This window comes from Ovis aries, chromosome 25 (assembly GCF_016772045.2).
Source record: "Ovis aries strain OAR_USU_Benz2616 breed Rambouillet chromosome 25, ARS-UI_Ramb_v3.0, whole genome shotgun sequence".
Classification (NCBI taxonomy): domain Eukaryota; kingdom Metazoa; phylum Chordata; class Mammalia; order Artiodactyla; family Bovidae; genus Ovis; species Ovis aries.
In genome coordinates this window covers 32,379,352-32,398,563 of record NC_056078.1, presented here as the reverse complement: position 1 = coordinate 32,398,563, position 19,212 = coordinate 32,379,352, and the positions used below count along the sequence as shown (strand labels likewise).

General features: G+C 48.9%; 1 protein-coding gene and 1 non-coding gene across 12 annotated transcripts in view; one reads left to right on the top strand and one right to left on the bottom strand.

The window, feature by feature from the left end:
• Nucleotides 1–19,212, top strand: part of KCNMA1 (potassium calcium-activated channel subfamily M alpha 1) — a 767,665-nt gene that overhangs the window by 182,129 nt on the left and 566,324 nt on the right.
• Nucleotides 18,505–18,576, bottom strand: TRNAC-ACA (transfer RNA cysteine (anticodon ACA)). Its single transcript has one exon. It is a non-coding gene; the product is annotated as a tRNA-Cys (tRNA).

The following is a 19,212-nucleotide window of genomic DNA, read 5'->3' as shown; positions in this document are numbered from 1 at the left end:
AGGATAGCCTTTGCTCCATGTCCTCCAGCCTGAGCACCTTGGGTCCCCGGGGAGGTTATCTGCTTTTTCTGATGCAGAGCCTGGATTTTCAGGGCTCATCACTAGTGAAGGTGGAGGTGATTGCTGGGGCAGCAGACCAGGGCCTTGAGCATGTCCTTGACCTGGCCACCCATTTTGGTTAATGGCTGTTCTGAGGAAGGTGTTGGGGGGATCCTGATAGAGCACCCCAACTCCCAGCTGTGAAGTAGCCCTTGTCCTCTTACCAGCATCTGGGAGAAGCCGCCGGCCAGGGAATCATACTCGCTGGGCATCTTGAAGCCCCTCAGATGAAAAAAGTCTGGGCCTGATGGCTTAGTTGTTTTCATTCCTGAGTCAGCTCTGGAATGAAAGCATCTTGGTAAGTGGTGACTTGGTTCAGCTTCACTGTGATCTGGGAGGTCTCCTTGGCCAGGCTGTTGAGACATCAGGGGCAGTAAGGAAAGAGCATGAGAACAGAAGTGTCATCCCTTGAAAAGCTTCCCCAGTGCCCAGCCAGGTCTCTTCTGCGCATCCTCTCCTCCTCCTCTTTCCCTGGTCCTCCCCCAGCCTCCTGCCTTCCCCTGATTCTCCAGCCCATGCTGACCCTTGGTCGATGAGGGCCACACCTAAGAGTCCCTGTTCCATAAACTTGGATTTCCTCTCGCACATCCTCAGAGGCCCTGCTTGGGTGCCATCATGTTATTTTGGGATTTGATGAAGGAGGAGAGATAGAGTTGGGTTGCCTGGTGGCCTGTTTGTGGCTAACTTCCCTCAGCCTTGACTGATGATTACAATGACGTGTGGACAGCAGGCAGGTCCCCAGTGCAGCCGCGTGGGATTGAGTTTCCTGAGCTGTTCCGTATCGGCCATCAGGGAGCCAGACTGCTGGCTGCTAAGTGTGCCAGCTTGTACCTGCATGGGGTTTGGGTTTCAACCTTACCCTCACTCCCTCCCACTAAATGCTGAGCTCTCTTAGGAAATGTTGCACAGCTGAAATAACAATTACTCTGCAGGTACAGTGATGGAACTGTCCGAAGGTAATGTTAAATAGAAATTTTCATTAAAGGGTCTTATTGGAATTGGTCCTTCACTGATTTTTTTTTTCTGATCTAGAAATCAATCATAGGAACCTTGATAAATTTTTAATTTTCCATATGTGCTTGCATTGTACATGGTGTGGGGGGAGGGGCGGGGAGGGAGGGAGAAAGGGAGGGAGGGGGAGAGAGAGAGAATCTTTCTGTGGAAGATCCTGAATGGGTTGTTTCCCTTTAAACTCCCAACACAGCTCAGCTAACCCATGGGGCCTGCATCAGCTCAGCTCACAAGATATTCTTGGAGCTTGCCTTGATAGAACTCTGAGATACTCGCTAAGTTTTTTTTCCTTTTTTTTTCCCTGTGGTTTTTCTGAACCTGAACAAAGCTTGTTCTCTGTCTCTAAATACTGCTGGGTGGTTTTTGCCTTTGGTTTCTGCACCATGGGTCTGTTTAAGGCAAGCCTTGGGCATCTCATAGGTGCTCCTGCAGCTGCAGTTGGGTTGCTATAGAAACCAAATCTCACAATGTGGCATGGGGCCTTTTTAGTTTTACATGTGCTGCTCCTGACCTGGGAACAACGGTGACGGTGACCTTTTTGCTCATGGCCTGAGCTGAGAATTCCCCGTGCTAATTAGCGAGGCGTTTCAAGGCCCTGGCCATGGTGACCACCATGGGAAGTCAGGAACCCTTGGAGGGTGGCTTTCCCTTCGCTCAGGGGCAGCCTTTGCCTTTGGACAGGCTGCCTGGCTTTCCTCCAGCCTCAGCAGCACTCACTGGGTCAGGGAGTCCTTGTGCTGTTGGGACTGTCTAGGAAGCCCCTAGGATAACCTCCAGAGCATCTGGGAACATGGACTGATACCACCCTGGGGACGGTCTCCCCCTTGTAGCATGGAGATGACCGAGGCATATCACATGGCATTTTATATCTCACGAACCAGCTGATACAATAGTGAATATAACTGCCATGTGGCAGATTAAGGTGGCTCCGAGTCAGCTAACAGGTGCTGTTTCATTAGTAATTCCAATCAAAGACATTAGCTGCTATTTAAGGATCTAGCAGCTTGGCCACCTACACCACTCTTCATCCGGCAGCCCGAAGCTTTTGAAGAAGAGACGGGAAAAGGTCGCTCTCTTCCCTGCTGCTCATCCTTGGAGAACTAACTTTGGTGAAACATTGGGTGACTCTCAGGATTGAGTCTTCCCCCAGAGCAGAACGCAGTCTTGATAAGTCACCACAGTAATTCCACAGGCGGGAAAGTCTCCAGCCATATTAAGCAAGCTCTGTGCTTGTCAGCTTTCGAAATTATATCCTTGTATTCTCAAAGCAGCCTATTGTAGAAGGCGTTTTCTTGGTCCCATTTCTCAGATGAGGAGATTGAAGCTCAGAGAGGTTAAATAGATCACCAGTGTTCACTCAGCTAGGAAGTGGCACAGCTAAGATTTGACTCTGGTCTCTGATTCCAAACCCCAGTCCCTTCATGTTGCAACTCAGAGACAGTGCAGGGCCAGGCAGACCTGATTCCTTGTGAACTGAGGTCTCTGTACTTCCTGACGGCTGTCATTCTCTCTGATGGGCAGGTATCTCACCTGGTTCTCTGGCTCTTATCAAGTCCAACCTAGATGAACCACCCTAAGAAGACTTTCCCAAGGCTTACCACCACTCCTAAGTGGCTGTGAAGGAAGTAGGTATCTTTGGCAGACTCTGTGGATGCAGGGGCTTCAAGACCAGCAGGAGCTTGCTGGGACCACCTTTCCTGTGGGAAAGCATGCGTATGGAGGGGGTCTGGCCCCTCCGTGGGATGCTGGTGGCCTCCAGGGCTTTTTCTCTGGCCTGGTTGCCCATGTTGCTGTGCGCACCTGTCCTCACCTGTCCTCTTCAGGATCCTGGCTGACCCTGGGCTGTCATCATGGCATCAGTTGGGCAAACACATTCACTGAAAACGAAACACGTGCTAGGAAGGAACATCCTCCCTACACCTTGGTCTCCTGTGCAGCACACTGCTCCGTCCACCGCCCCCCCCCCCGCCACCCGAAGCCTCCCCAGACTGAGACAGGAGGAGGGTCAATGATGGGGTAAATAGCAGTCGTCAGACACTTAGGGAAATGAGTTCAGATTCTCACCAGACAGGAGCTGGAGCCCCAAGTACAGAGTGCTGATTCCTGTTGCCTCCTGCCATGCCCCTGGGTGGTGGAGGAGACGAGGTGGTGGGGGGGGGGGTCTGCCACCCACAATGCTGAGTCAGGGCACACATGGGCATGCTAGATGTGGATGAGAGCTGCCAGTGACTCTCCTAGGGAACCCTGCCATGTGCCAGGTTCCAGGAGAAACCCTTTTTGTGTTCTCTTGCTCATCCTCATAAGGAACCCTGGGAGATCCACACACTATTGGGCCATTGCACAGCTGAGTAAATGGAGGTATGGACTGATTAAGTCACTTGGCCAAGGTCTTACAGCTAGTGAAGTAGCGGGTCCAGGAGGCCAGGCCAGGCTCATCTGATTTTAGTCCTGGGTCCCCCTGAGGTTGCAGGGGCTGGGTGGGTAACTTAGGAGCTGAGGCAAGAGAGGGCTATTGCATAGAGTGCAAAAAGCCCAGCTGGGAGGATGAGAGGACCTGTGGGACAGGAGTGACAATGGAGATGGCATTGGGAGGTGGCACAGGTGGTGAGGGGAAGGGGGCCTTGGGTGCCAGGCTTACGTTTGCTGGCACTGCGAACCAAGGATGGGTGTTCCTGCCCTTGAATATTCATTTGTCTCACCTCCCGGGTCTGGTCTGGGGAATTCACACTTGGGGTGGCTGCTGTAGCCTAGGAGTCGGTGGGACTCAGAGCGCAGGGTGGACATGGGCACAGTGGGTAGCAAAGAGGAATGGCCTTGGGGGGGCTGGAGCCAGATCTTGATCCCATGGGTAGGGAGACACCTCAGAGAAAATGGGTCTTTCTAGTCTCTCGGGACACCTCTTTTCCGACCCCCACAGCCCCCTCTAAGAACTGTGAGTGGCCAAGTCCCCTCCACTGCTGGCCTCTCTAGCAGAGGGTGGTCCGCAGCGGACTCCAAGCTGTTCCGAACTTATGCTCCTGTGGCCTTGACGGAGTGAGTGAGCCCCCACAACCCTCACTTGGCCAACCGTGGGACCCTGTCTTGCTATAAGAGACAAAACAAATCTCAGCCTGTTGCTCAAGCCTTCTATTTATAGTCAGCACATAACTAAGCAGATCCTCCTGTCCTGGACCAGAAGGGGCTGCCTGGCTGGTGGGCCATGTGGTGAGTCTGCGGGGCCGCCACGTGGCTAATAGGAGAGAGGAGAGTTTGGAAAGCCTCTTGTTGATGTTCATGCTTCATTTCTTCCCAGTGTGTTTTTGGTCAACAGAAGGATTAAAAATAGCATTTAGAAAAAATTTTGTCACCGGGCGTGACCCTGGGGGGCTATTTGGATCGTAGTTGCTTGTTTCCCTGTTTGAACAGTGTGCTCAGCTCTTAACAGCCCTGGAAAGAAAGCCTAGCAGAAAGCTTCAGGTGTCACCCTCCCTAGCTGGGTCTTGCTTTGCTTTTTCAAGACCCCAGAGTTCCTTGGCCAATGTCTGTGATTCACTGAGTTCCCCCTTGAGTACCCCCAGCGTACGCAGTGTATCACCTGAAGGCGTTCTGGTAAAGATCCCTCTCTATCCTCACTCCGCAGCTCCTACCCTTCACAGCTCCCTGTTACCTACCGTCAAGTTCAGACTCAGCCTGGCATCCAAGGCCTGGCCTCAGCTCACCTTTCCAGCGGCATCGTACCCTCTTCTCCTAAGCCACCTTCAGTCATCTGGGGCTCTCTGCTTCTCTAGAACTGGGTGGGGGGGGGCGGGCTACCTCTTGAATTTTGACTTCTGCTGGAATCCCCTCTCATTTCCTCTTTGCCCGTTCTCATCCTTCTCATTGTGCAAAATCCAGTTCACCTCCAGTCTCCTGGGATTCCTCCAATCTCGGCATGATCTCACATTTTTCTTCTTTTTCTGGACCTTTAGAGCAATTCTGTCTGAACACTTTCATTTGGCAATTAATCTTGTTATGCCTGGCAGTGTCTTCCCCACTATTATCTCAAAGTGTTATTTAAATATTTCATCAGCATTTAAATCTTCGTATCTGTCCTGCCACCTCAACTGAACTGAAGCTTGTGGGAAGGTGCAGAGAGGGTCATAGACTTCTCCAGCAGGCAGCTGGGGGTGGTGGTCTCATCCATGCAGATTCACAGCCTCCTGTGTTTCATCCTTGCTCTGCCTCTTCCTGACCATATGACCTTAGGAAAGTTTTCATCTCTCTGTGCCTCAGTTTCCCCACCTATAAAATGTGGATAAAAATTGCACCCACTTCATAGAGTTTGGAAGGATCCAGTGAGTTGATACAGGCAAAGAAGGGCTTAGAACAGGGCATGGTAGTGTCTGCTGAGATCTTTCGTATGCCCATTTCCCTTCCACCCAGCCCCAGCCCACTGCTATGGACAGAATAGATGGGCCAGATTTGCTTATTTGTTTTATTTGGTGTTCTCTTATTTGTACAGATGAGAAAGCCCTGGCCCAGAGAGGGTAGGGGGGTTCCTTAAGGTCACACGGTAGGAAGCGATGGAGAGCCTGAGGTGGCAGGGCTGAGATTCCAGCGCTTCAAGGGGAGACCTTTCTTTTCATATGCTGCCCCCTTGAGGGGGCTTTACTTTGCAAGAGGCACTGAGAGAAAGCTGTTATTTTATGCTTGAACACCTTTTCCCTGGAGCAGATGGGCTGGGGTTGGCAAAGGCGCCACCAGCCTACAGGACTCCAGGGGGGTCATTCACATCGATTGTTCACAGCATGTTCTATGGGAATGGCCTTCCCTTGAGGTGTGCAAGGAGATCCTGAGATGCGTCCCATCATACTCCTGGGTCTAGTGATGGAGCCTGAGGCCTCCTGCACCTGGGAAACACAAAAGCATCAGAGCCAACGTGTACCATTCATCCCACTTGAACAGGTCAAAGGCCTCCAAAGGGAGGCATGGCTCCCTGTCCTGTACACTGCCTGTCCTCATGTTCCCCTGGCCACTTTCTGAAAGACCCTTCAGGGCCTGGGGAGGCACTTCAAGGTGGTGAACTATTCTCAAACACCTTCCCTCCCTGCTTTGTGCCAGGAGAGGGATCAGAGGCTGGCTGGGACATGTGGTATGGTGAGCTACATAGGTCCTCCAGGATCAACACCCCTTTCCCATTGCCCCATCCCAAACCCAGGAGACAGTGCGGTTGGTTGGGGCGGGGGGCAGGGTCAGAAACTGTAACATCTGAGCTAAGCCTTAAAAGTGTTTTGTAGGCTGCTTTTCAAATAGAGCCAAAGACGACAACTTTCAGACAGATTTGTGATAAAGCAATACATGCAGTGAAATATAATGATGTTCATGGTAAACCCATGTGTGGTGCTAGTGATAAAGAATCTGCCTGCCATGCAGGAGATGTGAGTTCGATCCCTGGGTTGGGAAGGTTCCCTATCGTTCATTTAAAAAAATGTCTTCAGTCACTGAAAAGCTCTTCTTCTTTTACCCTGTGCCACTGACAATGTGTTTTAGGTTGACTTCCTGCCTTCCACCCTCCTTCCCTCCCCTTCCCTCCCCTCTCTGTCTTTTTCTTTCCCTTTCCTTCTATCTTTCCTCAGCTGATAACCGCTGAGTAGCACAATGCTTCCATCCTACATTCAGAGTTTATAACACAATGCTTCCATCCTACATTCAGAGTTTATAACACAATGCTTCCATCCTACATTCAGAGTTTATCTCCTGCAGGAGGATACAGTTGCCTTATCCTGCTCAGAAAGCATCCCAGACCCACCCTTGGTAATGGAGCTCTCTATTTTGCCCCCTGACTTGCCAGATAAGTTCCAGATCCTTGGAGGTAGAGGAGAAGCTCAGCATCAAGGATGAGCTGGAAACATCCGTCTAGCCCTTGCTTTTCCATCTCCTCAAGCGGAACATTTCAGCTGAGGGATCATGTGTGTGTGTGTGTGTGTATTGGATATGACTGGAATGATAGAGTTTTAGGCACCAGGAACCCTCTCCCTTTCTAGCCTGGTATAATCAGATAATTTTCTTTTGATACTTCTGACTCATAATAAGTTATACATTCCAAACAGTCATCTTTACTGTGTATGGCTTTCTTAGAATGTATGTATATACTTTTGAAACAGTCATTGAATTATATGCCAGAAGACATATTTTAGTACACAGTCATCATAAAATGCAAATATTATGCAAATCGTATTTCTCTGGGAAGGCCATGCTACGTGCTGCTAGAAACAGCCATTGCTTTTTGTGCTGTAGTAGCTGTGTGACTTTGTGGGAGTTACTTTACTTCTCTGTGCTCAGTTTTCTTTTCTATAAAATGGAGCTGATCATTCCTAACCCTGCTGGGAGGGTTAATTTAAGGACATACGGTATGTAAGGGCTTCCCTGGTGGCTTGGTGGTAAAGAATCCGCCTGTAGTACAGGAGTCACAGGAGATTCAGGTTCAATCCTTAGGTTGGTAAGATCCCCTGGAGGAGGGCATGGCAACCCACTCCAGTATTCTTGCCTGGAGAATCTTATGGACAGAGGAGCCTGGTGGGCTATAGTCCATGGGGTCTCAAAGAATTGGACATGACTGAAGCAACTTAGTACGCATGCGCGGGATATGAAGCACAAGCAAAAAGCCTGGCAAACAGAGCAGAGACTCCACATCCTTTCCTCTTCTTTTCCCTACAAGTTTTCTTTAGAGCTTGAGAACCTGCCAAGGAGTTAATAATCTGTTAACAAACACTTAAGTGTTCCAGGGAAGCTCAGCCTACAAAGGATTGCTTTTCAAGAGGGAAGAATCTTCTTGTAAACAGTCAACTCTGATTTAGCTTTTAACTTTGGTAAGCCTTTGGCTTACCCTGTTGAGTTTTCTTTGCCCAGTTCTACCCGGAATTCTGGGAACTCTTCTCCAGTTGGGTATGTAGCTTGTGAAGGCCAGCTTTGCTGGGGTCTTCCTAATTTCCTTAGGAATGGACTTTGGACTGGGTCATGGTGCTAGTCTCCTCTAGGGGATCCAGATCTGCCTTCCTTTCCCGGTTCAGATATGCTCTGCACCTGCCAAGACTGACTCACTGCCTCCACTTCTTGGGGGTCCTCTGATGGAATTCCACTCATGGTCTAAAACTGAGAACAAAACCATTTGAAAAGCCCTCTCTTCCTTCCGGATTCTGGGTCCCAAACAACTGAAGACTGATGATTCTTCACTCTGTTGCTGCCAGCTGGGTGAGCTGGGCTCTTTCTCTCGCAACTCTGGTCTTTTTTGTCCTGATTTACAACCCATGGGATATATTTAACATTGGAGGGAGGGCAGAACATTTGGAAACCTAATTCAACCAGCAACCCCGTGTTGCTTGAGCATTGTCTGACATCCTCGCGCCTGACTTTGATGTTAAGCCATAAACTTATGGTATTACTGATTCTAGGTGTTGATGGAAACAATTCAGGCTACAGGTTTCTCCAAGTGCAGGAAGCACACAATGGGTGCTTTTGGCACCTTCCAGTGATACGTAGATGAGACCTTGAATCACCAGGCAGAAGAGAGTCCTTTTTCACTTTTCTTCCAGTCCTGATTATTGCACCTCGAGTATCTCAGTTTGGTGTTTGCTTTTAATATGCATTTCTTTATTCAGCTGTGCCGGGTCTTAGTTGTGGCACACAGGATCCTTGATCTCCATGCCAGCAGGTGGGGTCTTTAGTTGTGGCATGCGAACTCTTATTCGCAGCATGTGGTGCTAGTTCCCTGACCAGGGATCAAACCTGGGGCCCCTTGCATTGGGAACTCGGAGTCTTAGCCACCTGACCACCAGGGAAGTTTATCATTTTGGTGTTTTGAAAACTTCTCAACACTCTGCCTTGTTCCCTTTGAACAAAGTCATGGCCAGCCTTGGCTGAGAGCCTCCGTCAGCAATGGCATCCGGCTGGAATTTTGTGACCTGGTTTTGTTTCGCATTGTGATTATTTTGAAAGTTATCTTCTATTTTTCCACGAGTTACACCCGTTTTTCACATATAGCAGTGTTCTAAGGTTTTATTGAGATATATTTAATTAAAAACATGAGTGTGCTTAAAGAAAAAGCTGAAGAAGTGAATGGTGCAGGTAGCATGTAAGTGGGGCAGAGTGTGTGGTGGGCAGGTGTGAGTGGCTTAGGAGGCACTGGCTGAATCCCTCTCCTGGATTAGCTCCCCGAGCTGCTGACCTCGACTCCATTTTTGACCTCACCATTGATAGGTCACATTGGGGTAACTTCCACCAGCCAGATAGTTCCTTGAACGTGAAGGCACTGTCTTTTTTTAAAAAAAATAATAATAATAGTTTCTATTTATTTTTGTCTGTGCTGGGTCTATGTTGCTGCTCAGACTTCTCTCTAGTTATGGAGAGCAGGGGAAGCCAGGCACCATCTTTTGCATCCTTGTCACCCCACGCTCCTCACAGGGACCTCAACACATTATTATTCACCTATTTAACGCAGATAGTGATGGACTTGTGCTGATCCTGGTGCAGCTGATTTCCTAGCAGTCACTTCTGCCATGGGGAAAGTTGTCCAGAAGTTTAAGAGTTAGGCGTTACTACAGATATCAGAGGCTATGCTAGTCCCCCACCCTCCTCAGGGGTCCACACAGCTCTCAGGCTTGCCTTTGTGTGTTACTTCAGCAAGGCACGTGCTGTGTTTATATGGTTGGGAAGCAGGAAGAAGCTTGTGCTAGCTGATGATGTGGGCACACAAGTACTGAGTTGGATGAGGGATGGTCCCTTGGAGGCAGTGGCATGTTGGTGCTATAAAACATTTAGTGGATCTTCCCAAAAGGGAGGCATTGGCTGGCTGGCTGTGGCCCTGATTGCATGGCAATTATCTCTGTGGCCTGGGCTCCAGGCTTGGGACAGCTAAAACACTGGGTGCCACTCAGGCTTGATGTCACTGTGATGGTGACACAGTTGGTGATGATTTGTCAGAAACTTTGGGTTCCCTGCCTCCTGGGCCTGGCAGGACCACTGCCTCCCCATGGACAGTATGTGGGGCCTTTCAAGTATGCGGGGCTCCGTTTTCTCACGGGCCTTTCAAAGGGATTACATGCATGCGTGCCAAGTCTCTCTTCAGTCACGTCCAACTCCTTGCAACCCCATGGACTGTAGCCCGCCAGGCTTCTCTGTCCATGGGAGTCTCCAGGCAAGAATACTGGAGTGGGTTTTCATGTCCTCCTCAGGGGATCTTCCTGACCCCTGGGTCAAACCTGCATCTCTTACGACTCCTGTATCAGCCAGGGTTCTTTACTGCTAGTGCCACCTGGGAAGCTCCAAAGGGATTGGGGACAGACAAATAAGTCTCTTTATTTCCAGATGTCACCACTGCTCCTTGGTGTGGCACGGGACACCGAAAGTAATCTCCAAAGTCTCTTCCCATTTTAAAGTTTTTTGAATCTGACCCTGGATGACTGGGCTTGAGTTACACTGGTGTGAAATGAGGAAATCAAATCAGGACAACCATTTGTTTTGGATGAATTTCTTGCAGGTATCATAATACAATATGATTAACCAGTGAGCAGGTCATCTTTGTCTTGTTCACCACCATAGGCCCAGCACCTAGCACAGTGGCAATAAAAATAGGCTCATGAAGTGAAAGAACAGGAGGTGATTCTGTGAGTTTTGTGAGAAGTGGTAAATAAGCCCGAAGGAGGCAATGTCCCTTTGGCTTCTTGGTAAGCATGACCTCACCCTAGTAACTTGACCAGGGAAAAGGAAAGAGAAAGCAAGAGTGAAGATGAGGCTCTGAGTCTGGAATCCTGCACGTGGGAGGGGCTGGCTGTGTGCTTTTTTGATCCAAGGTCCCGGCCTCCTAGTCACTGATTGTCTGTTTCCACAGCACAGATTTTGGGGGGAAGCTGCAGGCAGTCTGCAGTTGCTGCTGTATTCATGTTGCAGCTGCTGAGACACCCGTTGGCTGCAGCTGCGCCGGGGCTGAGCCCTCAGCATCTGCTCAGTGGCCTGCAGTTACTGCTGTAGGCTTCAGACTGGCTGGAGCCGGGGTAAATCAGCAGAGGGGTCCCAGGCCTTCCTTCCAGCTTGGAACCCTCCCCACTCCCTGTGCTTATACCCCCTCTGCTTGGAAAGTCACAAAGGGCTAGGAGCAATCCCTGAGATCCTCTTTTGCTCCCTAGGACTGAAAGAGTAACGCTGGGACCCCAGAGGTCTCGAGGTGCAATTATATTTCAATCTTCATGCAAAATCGTAGAACATCGTGCCATCAATAGTTTCCCTTTTAACATTATTTTGATTGTTTTGCAATCCAAGAATGAGAGCCAATCTGTGGTCCCTCCAGTGCTCAGTCTGGGCAGCCGAGACCACCAGGAGGGTGAATGATCAGTTGTTACATCTGCTTGGCAAACGTGCCTTGATACACTGCCTCCAGGAGGGATGCCGGGTCAACTGATATGAGTTAGAAATTGATCGTATCTCTTAGAATTGGTGCAGGTGCAGAGATGGACAGCGGATGATTCAGAGGACGGGAAAGCTGCTGCCTCTAAAAGGAGTCGTTCTCTCTGCAGCCCAGAAGGCCAAGATGAAACGTGATGCAAGAAAAGTGTGAAGAGGGCAGAGAGGAGTGGTGACCTGTGAACTGTAATCAAGGCACTTCGGTGGTTCAGCCCTTGACCTTTGTGGGTTAGCACACTCCAAACTTTATCAAAGCCCACTCTGTGGCGGCCCCGATATGAAGGTGCACCGTATTAAGATAGAGATAAGTTAAGCGTCTCTGGTGGGGATTGCACTGGGTGGGCTGGGGAGGCATGTGTGGACGTGATGTTGAGCAGCTGGCTCCTGCCTGTATCCTCCATGGTTGTGGCCGTTACCTTTGTGAGGTCCTCCTCGACTTCACCTGCAGAAAGTGCCTGCTTGGTTTGTTCTTCTGGGGAGTATTGCGCTGATATTCACTAGCTTCAGCTCTCCAGGTGGACGTTCTCAGTGGTGCTGGTAGAACCATATTGTGGCATGGTTGTGAGAAGATGGACTTTTGCTGTGGCTGGCACCCAAACCGTTTGTGCAGAAGGAGGTGGACTGGGATTCAGGGCTCCAGGCTTCTAGGCGTAGCTCTGCCCCGCATCTGTTAATGGGACTTAGGAACAAGACTGGCTTGTGGTTTTCCTTCCTCTGGTCAACGGGAGAAAGGTTGCCTGGGGTATTGTGCCTGTATACACATGTACATATAAAAATCTCACAAGATATTCTTTAGCTTTGAAAGATGTAAACGGATAATAAAAGCATCTTATTTGAGAAAGATCACAAAACCGTTACAGTTATTAAACAGGTTTCTACTTACTATGGCACTTTTCAGGGTCCTTAATATAATGATACTAAGAGGTTGGCCAAAAAGAGTTTGTTTTCCATAAGATGTTATGGAAAAGACTGAATGCACCTTTTGGCCAATCCAATAATACAGTAAATCACTGCAGGGGGGTTCAGTGGGCAGTGATTCACAAACTTAGTTGATCATGGAATACTTGGGTTGGAGAGGAGCCTACTAACTAATGTTCCTTCGCATCTACTTCGGGAACCACTAGTCTAGATAAGTGGTCCTCAATCCCTGATGATTTTTGTACCCTAGGGGACTTTTGGCAATGTTTGGAGACATTTTAGTTGTCACGACCTGGGGAGGGCGGAAGAGTGCTACTAGCCTCCAGTAGATGGAGGCCAGAGATGCTGTTAAACATTCTAAGACATACAGGACAGATGCCCACATCGCATTTATCTTGCCAAAATGTCATTAGTGCCGAGGTTGAGAAACCTTGGATGAGATGGTCCCTAAAGTAGCCTTCCCCCTCCCAGCTCTAACGTCTGGGGGAGTGGGCCTTTTGATGACACTCCGTAACTTGGTGCACCTGTTTACCCAGGGGGATGTCTGGCCCTTTCACGTCATTGCTCTCTGGAAGGCAGGAGAGATGAGGTCATTCTGCTTTATCCTTGTTGATACTTGAACATTCCTGGCTCACAAGCCGTGTACCCGTATATCCATAACCATGGTCTGCATCTCTGGGAGCACGAGGGCTGGTGGCCAGGTGAGCAGAACACAAAGTCTCCCTTTCCTGGATCTTATTTCCACTCTCAGTGGCCAAGTTGGGGGAGCTCACTCTGCTCTGTCGCTGGAGAGACTTGGATTTCAAAGCCCACACTGCCTGCCAGGAGCCGTTCCCACAGACAGTGCTGAGATTCCAAGAAGATTCTTCAGCTCACAGAGATTCATCATCTTTATGAAGTTTTAAAATCAGAGATGGGTTTTACAGATACTCAAGATATTCTGGCTTTTTGTGCTTCCTCTTGACCACACCCCCTTCTCCAAACACACATTGTCCTCTAGTAACCAAAACATAATACGTAATGGAAATTCCATCACAGCTGACCCACAGAGACCCAAATGGGACCATTGCAATTATGTCTGAAGCGTGGCGCTGTCGTGACTAATTAGCCTTTCACAGAAGTGAATGCTCCCCTGTACAGCTTCAGGGAGATCAGCCTGTTGTGGCTCAAGGTAGACTGTTGGCAGCATCTCTTCCTTTTCTGGGCTTCAAAGGTACACATCCTCTAAGGAGTCCCTGCCACCACTGGGCCACATGAACAGTACAACTCAAGGTGGATATACACTTCCTGCCTGCCTCCTACCCCATCAATCCTGTGCTTCTTCTCATCACAGGGAGCCTTGTTATCTTCATGGGCATAAGCCATTTACCAAGACACTTGTTTCTCCCTGGGAAGGCTGTGTAGGCAAGGATCAGCAGGCTTAGCAAGGCCAGCTCTGTCACCAGTGGTAACTTACAGCGTCTTGAGGAAGCCATGGTGGAAGCTGTCCCCTCTCTTTTCCATCCTAGGTCGGGGGGTGCATTGTCCTGTGTCCAGAGATGTCAAATGAGATCAAATGAGTGAAATTAATGCAACAAATTTTACTGGCCACTGGCCCTGGAGTGGGTTGTAGGAAACACCTTTTTCAAAAAAACACTCAGTGATGAGTGACTTATTGGATGAATAAGTCCCAGCCTCTTGCTTAATTGGTTCAGACTTTTATTGAGTGTTAACCATGTTCTAGGGAAGTGCTGCTATTTCTTCTGAAGGTTGCAGAGTCTGCAACTACAAGACACAGAGAGGGGGACAGAAGGTGCTGTAAGGTTTTGGGTCAGGTGTCGGGGGGGCAGCAATGATCTCCCACCACCACAGTCAGCACCCGTTCGGTGTTACAGGTTCTGGCTCTTTGCTGAGTGCTTTCTGTATCTCAGCTAACCCTCCCAGCTTCCCACCTATTCACCCACTCAGTCACCCACCCTGTCATCCACCCACCCAGCCCGCTGCCAACCCTCCACCCAGCCATCCTCTATCCACTCTCCCAGCTACCCTTTCAGCCACCCTCTGCAGTGAACAATCTCCATTTCCAGGTGAGGCAACTGATGCTTATGGGAGGTTAAGAACCACCCAAGTTGTAACCAGACCTCAACTCATTTTTCCAGCACACTCTGAAGCCATACTCTTAATTCTGTGCCTCCCATGAGTGCTGATTTGAATTCAGGTCCTTAGCTCGTACCCAGTCTCCACAACCTCAGTGCTCCAGCCAGGCTCAGGGCTCTGGGGAGGATCAGAGTGACCACCTAGAGTGTGACAGCACCATGCTGCTCACACGCAGTAGACAGGGCTTTCCAGCTTCAGGAGGGATTGTTGTGTGCTCAGAAATTACATGTTCACCTGTTAGAACCAAAATAACCTAAGAGGAACTTTTCAGGTCGTGGCTACAACCCATAAGCGGATCGTAAAATCAATTTAGTGGGTCACAACCAATGCAAAAAAAAAAAAAGAAAAGGATATGAAAGTACATCCCGTGTAATAAGGTTAGATGTTGTTTCATGAGCCCTTTGTTGCAGTTACTTATATACTAGATGTGTGTGAGTCACAACGGAAAATAAATTTCTTACTGCGGGTGAAGGTTACAAATTTGAAAGCACCACCCAGGAGGGGAGTTGGGCAGGCCTCCAGCTACAGAGACAGGCACGCTGTGTGTGCTCTTTGAATCTTTGCTTGGTGGGTGGGTTGAAGGGGAAAAAGGACACAGCAGGTCTTGTCAGGTCAGTCAGCAAGGGTTGGCTGAAAGCCTACTCTGAACTGGGCTTTGTTGGTGTTTTGGGGGCTTCATGATGTTAGAGACGAGGTCCCTGCTGACCTTGAGTTCTTCCTTTCCAGTCCAAGAGAACAGCTCTATCCAGCAAAGTGAGGGGATGTCATAGGCAGTGTCTACAAGAATAATGACGGAGCAGTGCAATGTAGCTCTGGCTAAAAGCATGAACTCCAGGGCAGCCGGCCTAGATGTAAATCCTAGCTCAAATCTATCTCTTATAGTTCACCGCTTTGGGTAGGTCACCTAATCTCTCTGTGCCTCAATTTTCTCATCTGTGAAATGGGCATAAGAACGATACACACTGTGTGGAGTTATTATGAGGATTGAGTTAGTATCTACAGAATGCTCAGAACAATGCCTGGCCCAAGGCCACCATATATATATATATGTATATGTATGTGTGTGTTTGTTGTATCTGGTGGCTCAGATGGTAAAGAATCTGCCTGCAATGTGGGAGACTCAGGTTTGATCCCTGGCTTGGGAAGATCCCCTGGAGAAGGGAATGGCAACCCACTCCAGTATTCTTGCCTGGACAATCCCACAGACAGAGGAGTCTGGTGGGCTACAGTCCATGGGGTTGCAAAGAGTTGGATATGACTGAGTAGCTGACACTCGTTACATAAAGGTGAGCATATGAGCTTTATCTGAGAGCCTAACAGGAAGCTTTATCAAGGCAAGACTTAGAGCAGGCCTGGATGATTATTTTCCTAATATTCTTCTTCCCATCATTCAGTTCAGTTGCTCAGCCGTGTCTGACTCTTTGCGACCCCATGGACTGCAGCGCGCCAGGCTTCCCTCTCCATCACCAACTCCGTCATCTTCCCAACGTGATCATCCATGACTACTGTTTTCTCATCATAAAAATAGTCTAGACACTGTGCAGAGTCTCCCATGTATGTCCTTCTGTCCAGGGAAGTAGGGCTTCTTATGTCCATTTCTCAGATGGTGATGTGGCGTGCTTAAAGAGGGACCAAGCCAGGCCCCAGCCCCTGGTGGGTCTGGTTCTAAGACCTGTGCTTTTGAACCAGAGGGTGCATCCTGTCTGTGGCCTGCCGCCTGCCTCTACTTTCTTTGAAGATGTGGCTGGTTTGGTCCTTTCCTGGCCCAGAGAAAAGGGTACTGTTCTCTCCACTGGGCAGAAGGAGGGTTTTGAAGCACACTGGCTCTGTGGAGTGCCCCAGCCCTCCCTGAGGGGTAATTCACACAGCCACGGGGAGACCTGACTTCCTGATGGCTCTCACAGCTGCTGGATCCCCCAGACAGCCTTGCCGGGGGCTGTGCTGGGGTCTGAGAGTTATCAGCAGCCTGCTGTACCCCACACCTGGCTCATCCTCTCTCAGTCTGAGATGTGAGGCCCCGCCTTGGCTGGGAGCCCATGACAGATGCAGCTCCTCTTTGAAGTGCTGAACTGAAGAGACTTCCAAACAGGAAGCGTGGCCTAGCAGAAACCCGTGCATTTTCAAAGGCTCTCCTGCCTTTGGAGGAAGGTCCCCGAGAAGGGCTGCAGTCATTAGGGTGCTTAGTTATCTGGCTCAGCTCCAGGGAACCCAGGATCTCAGTTTTGGTCTCAGCGGAAGTCCTGCCACCTGGGCAAAGCTGGAGGGTAGCCCGCCTGCCCCACCAGGGTGCCGGGCCCACATCCTTTTGATCCCTGACTTATTAGTGAGCTTTGATTGCTTGTTGCACACCTACTGCATATTCACTAGACACAGTGCTAGACATAGATCTAAAACTGTAGAATATAGAGTCTAAATAAATATAAATATATGTTTATGGCGTCCCACTCCAGTATTCTTACATGGAAAATTCCATGGACAGAGGAGCCTGCAGTCCATGGAGTCTCAAAGAGTCTGACATAACTGAGCGCCTGAGCATAATATAAAACATAAAAACACATAAGAAGAACATATATTATTCATTAATATGTATTATTAATAATATATGTTAATATATTATTAATATACATTCTTATTAATTCTTACACCCTGGAAGTAGAGGCTGTTTTTATTGTCCAAGAACTTCCTGTGAGTATTCCTTCTGTAAGTGTTGCAAAGGTAAATTGTTGAGTGAATAAATGAATACTGGCCTTCATTTCTAACCCTTTATGGAGATACAGAAGATCCCCGTGATGAGAGCAAATGCCCCCCGACAGCCTGTCTGAGCTCCGCTTGGCTGCTTACTGGCTGTGTGACCATGGGCAAGTGTCTTGACTTCTCTGTGCCCCTGGTCCTCATCTGCAGAACGGGAGATATTAGTACTAGTTGTGAGGATGAGAAGGATTACAACCCCCTTGCCAAGCATTTCTTATCATTTTTATCTTACAGCTCAGGAACTTGAGTTTTCGAAGGGTTAAATAACGTGCTGCAGTTTGTGCGGCAAGTTTAGATTATAAAACAAAGCAAACGAAAGATGAGGCAGATCAGCAAAGCTGGGACTGTTTGTCCTCTGTGACAGCGTACCATTCCTCTGGCTAGATTAATTCTCAGCTCTTAAGTCAGAGGCTGAGATGTTGACGTTCCAGAAGTCCACTCTCCCGGACAGAGACTAACATTCTGTTCATGGGTTGACTGAACATTTGAAATTAGATGCTGGCCTTGGAAGGGATGAGGGAGGGAACACTTAACTCCCAGGTTTGGGGAGGGGAGGGACTGTGCCCATCTCAAAGAATCAGACCCCTCTCTTATTTTTCAAGGGCCTTGGGGTGGGGGACAGCATCCTGAAAATCTGACCTGCTGCAGCAGAAAGCATGGCTTTGACCTACCTGTGAAATATCTGAAGCTTTCCAAGTTCACACTGACTCTGTGAGCAGGCAGCCCTGGGTTAGCGTGGACTGGAGAGGCAAGGAAGGCATTTGGTTGGTTCTCATTTTTATTCTGTGGCCTCTGAGCTTGAGAATACAGAGTCCCTATCCCCTGGCGTCCCCTTTCTCTTCATCAACAGTGACACGCTGTGTCCACATTCCCTTCTCGGCGTCGTCCTAAGGTATCGGGCGCACAACAGTGTCTGCCTCTTTTCAGAGTAAAAGTTATACCCCTTATTTTTCAAAACCAAGAGGGGTATAATTTGTGACTAAAACCAAGGTGCTCAGACTGTGAAAATATCTGCTGCTTGGATGTTTCTGTGTTGATTGAAAGTGAAAGTGAAGTCGCTCAGTTGTGTCCAACTCTTTGGGACCCCATGGACTGTAGCCCACCAGGCTCCTCCGTCCCTGGGATTTTCCAGGCAAGAGTACTGGAGTAGGTTGCCATTTCTTTCTCCAGGGGACCTTCCCAAGCCAGGGATCAAACCTGGGTCTCCTGCATTGTAGGCAGATGCTTTTCCGTCTGAGCCACCAGGGAAGCCCTCAATTAGAGAAGTCATTTCTAGCTCAGATCTGGAGAAGAAACTATTTGTTAGTGAGAAGCCCTTTGTGAGTGTCTTCCAGTCGAGCAAGCATGGGCAAAGCCAAGTCTCCTTAATTTATTCATTGACTCTTTTTTTTCTTTTTTTAGGCTAGAAAACAATCACATACTTTTGGCCAAAACCAGCCCTGGGGCAGGAATCCAACAAAACATCTTACTAATTAGATAATCTAATTTCCAAAGAGAGACCCCAGCTCAAACTACTGCCTTGCTTACAGTGACGCAGAGATGACAGAAGGATCAGTGAGCAGAGGCCCATCATTCCCTTGAAGTTCACATGGACCCTCACCAAGGTTTAGGGCTTGGTTGGAGCTTGGCTGAGTTTTGTGTGTATTGAGGGGGTGGGAGGTGGGTATCTGTAATAGTGAGAAATACCCTATTTAGAGGAAAAAGTGCTATAAACTGGATGACTTAAATAAACAGAAATTAACTTTTTCATCGTTCTGGAAACCAGAAGTTCAGAATCAAGGATTTGCAGGTCTGTATTCCTGAAACCTGTAGAGGAGGATCTGTCCTCGCTCGCTCTAGCTTCCAGGGTGGTCGTCCCTTGTTTGTATTCCCTAGCTTGCTGCT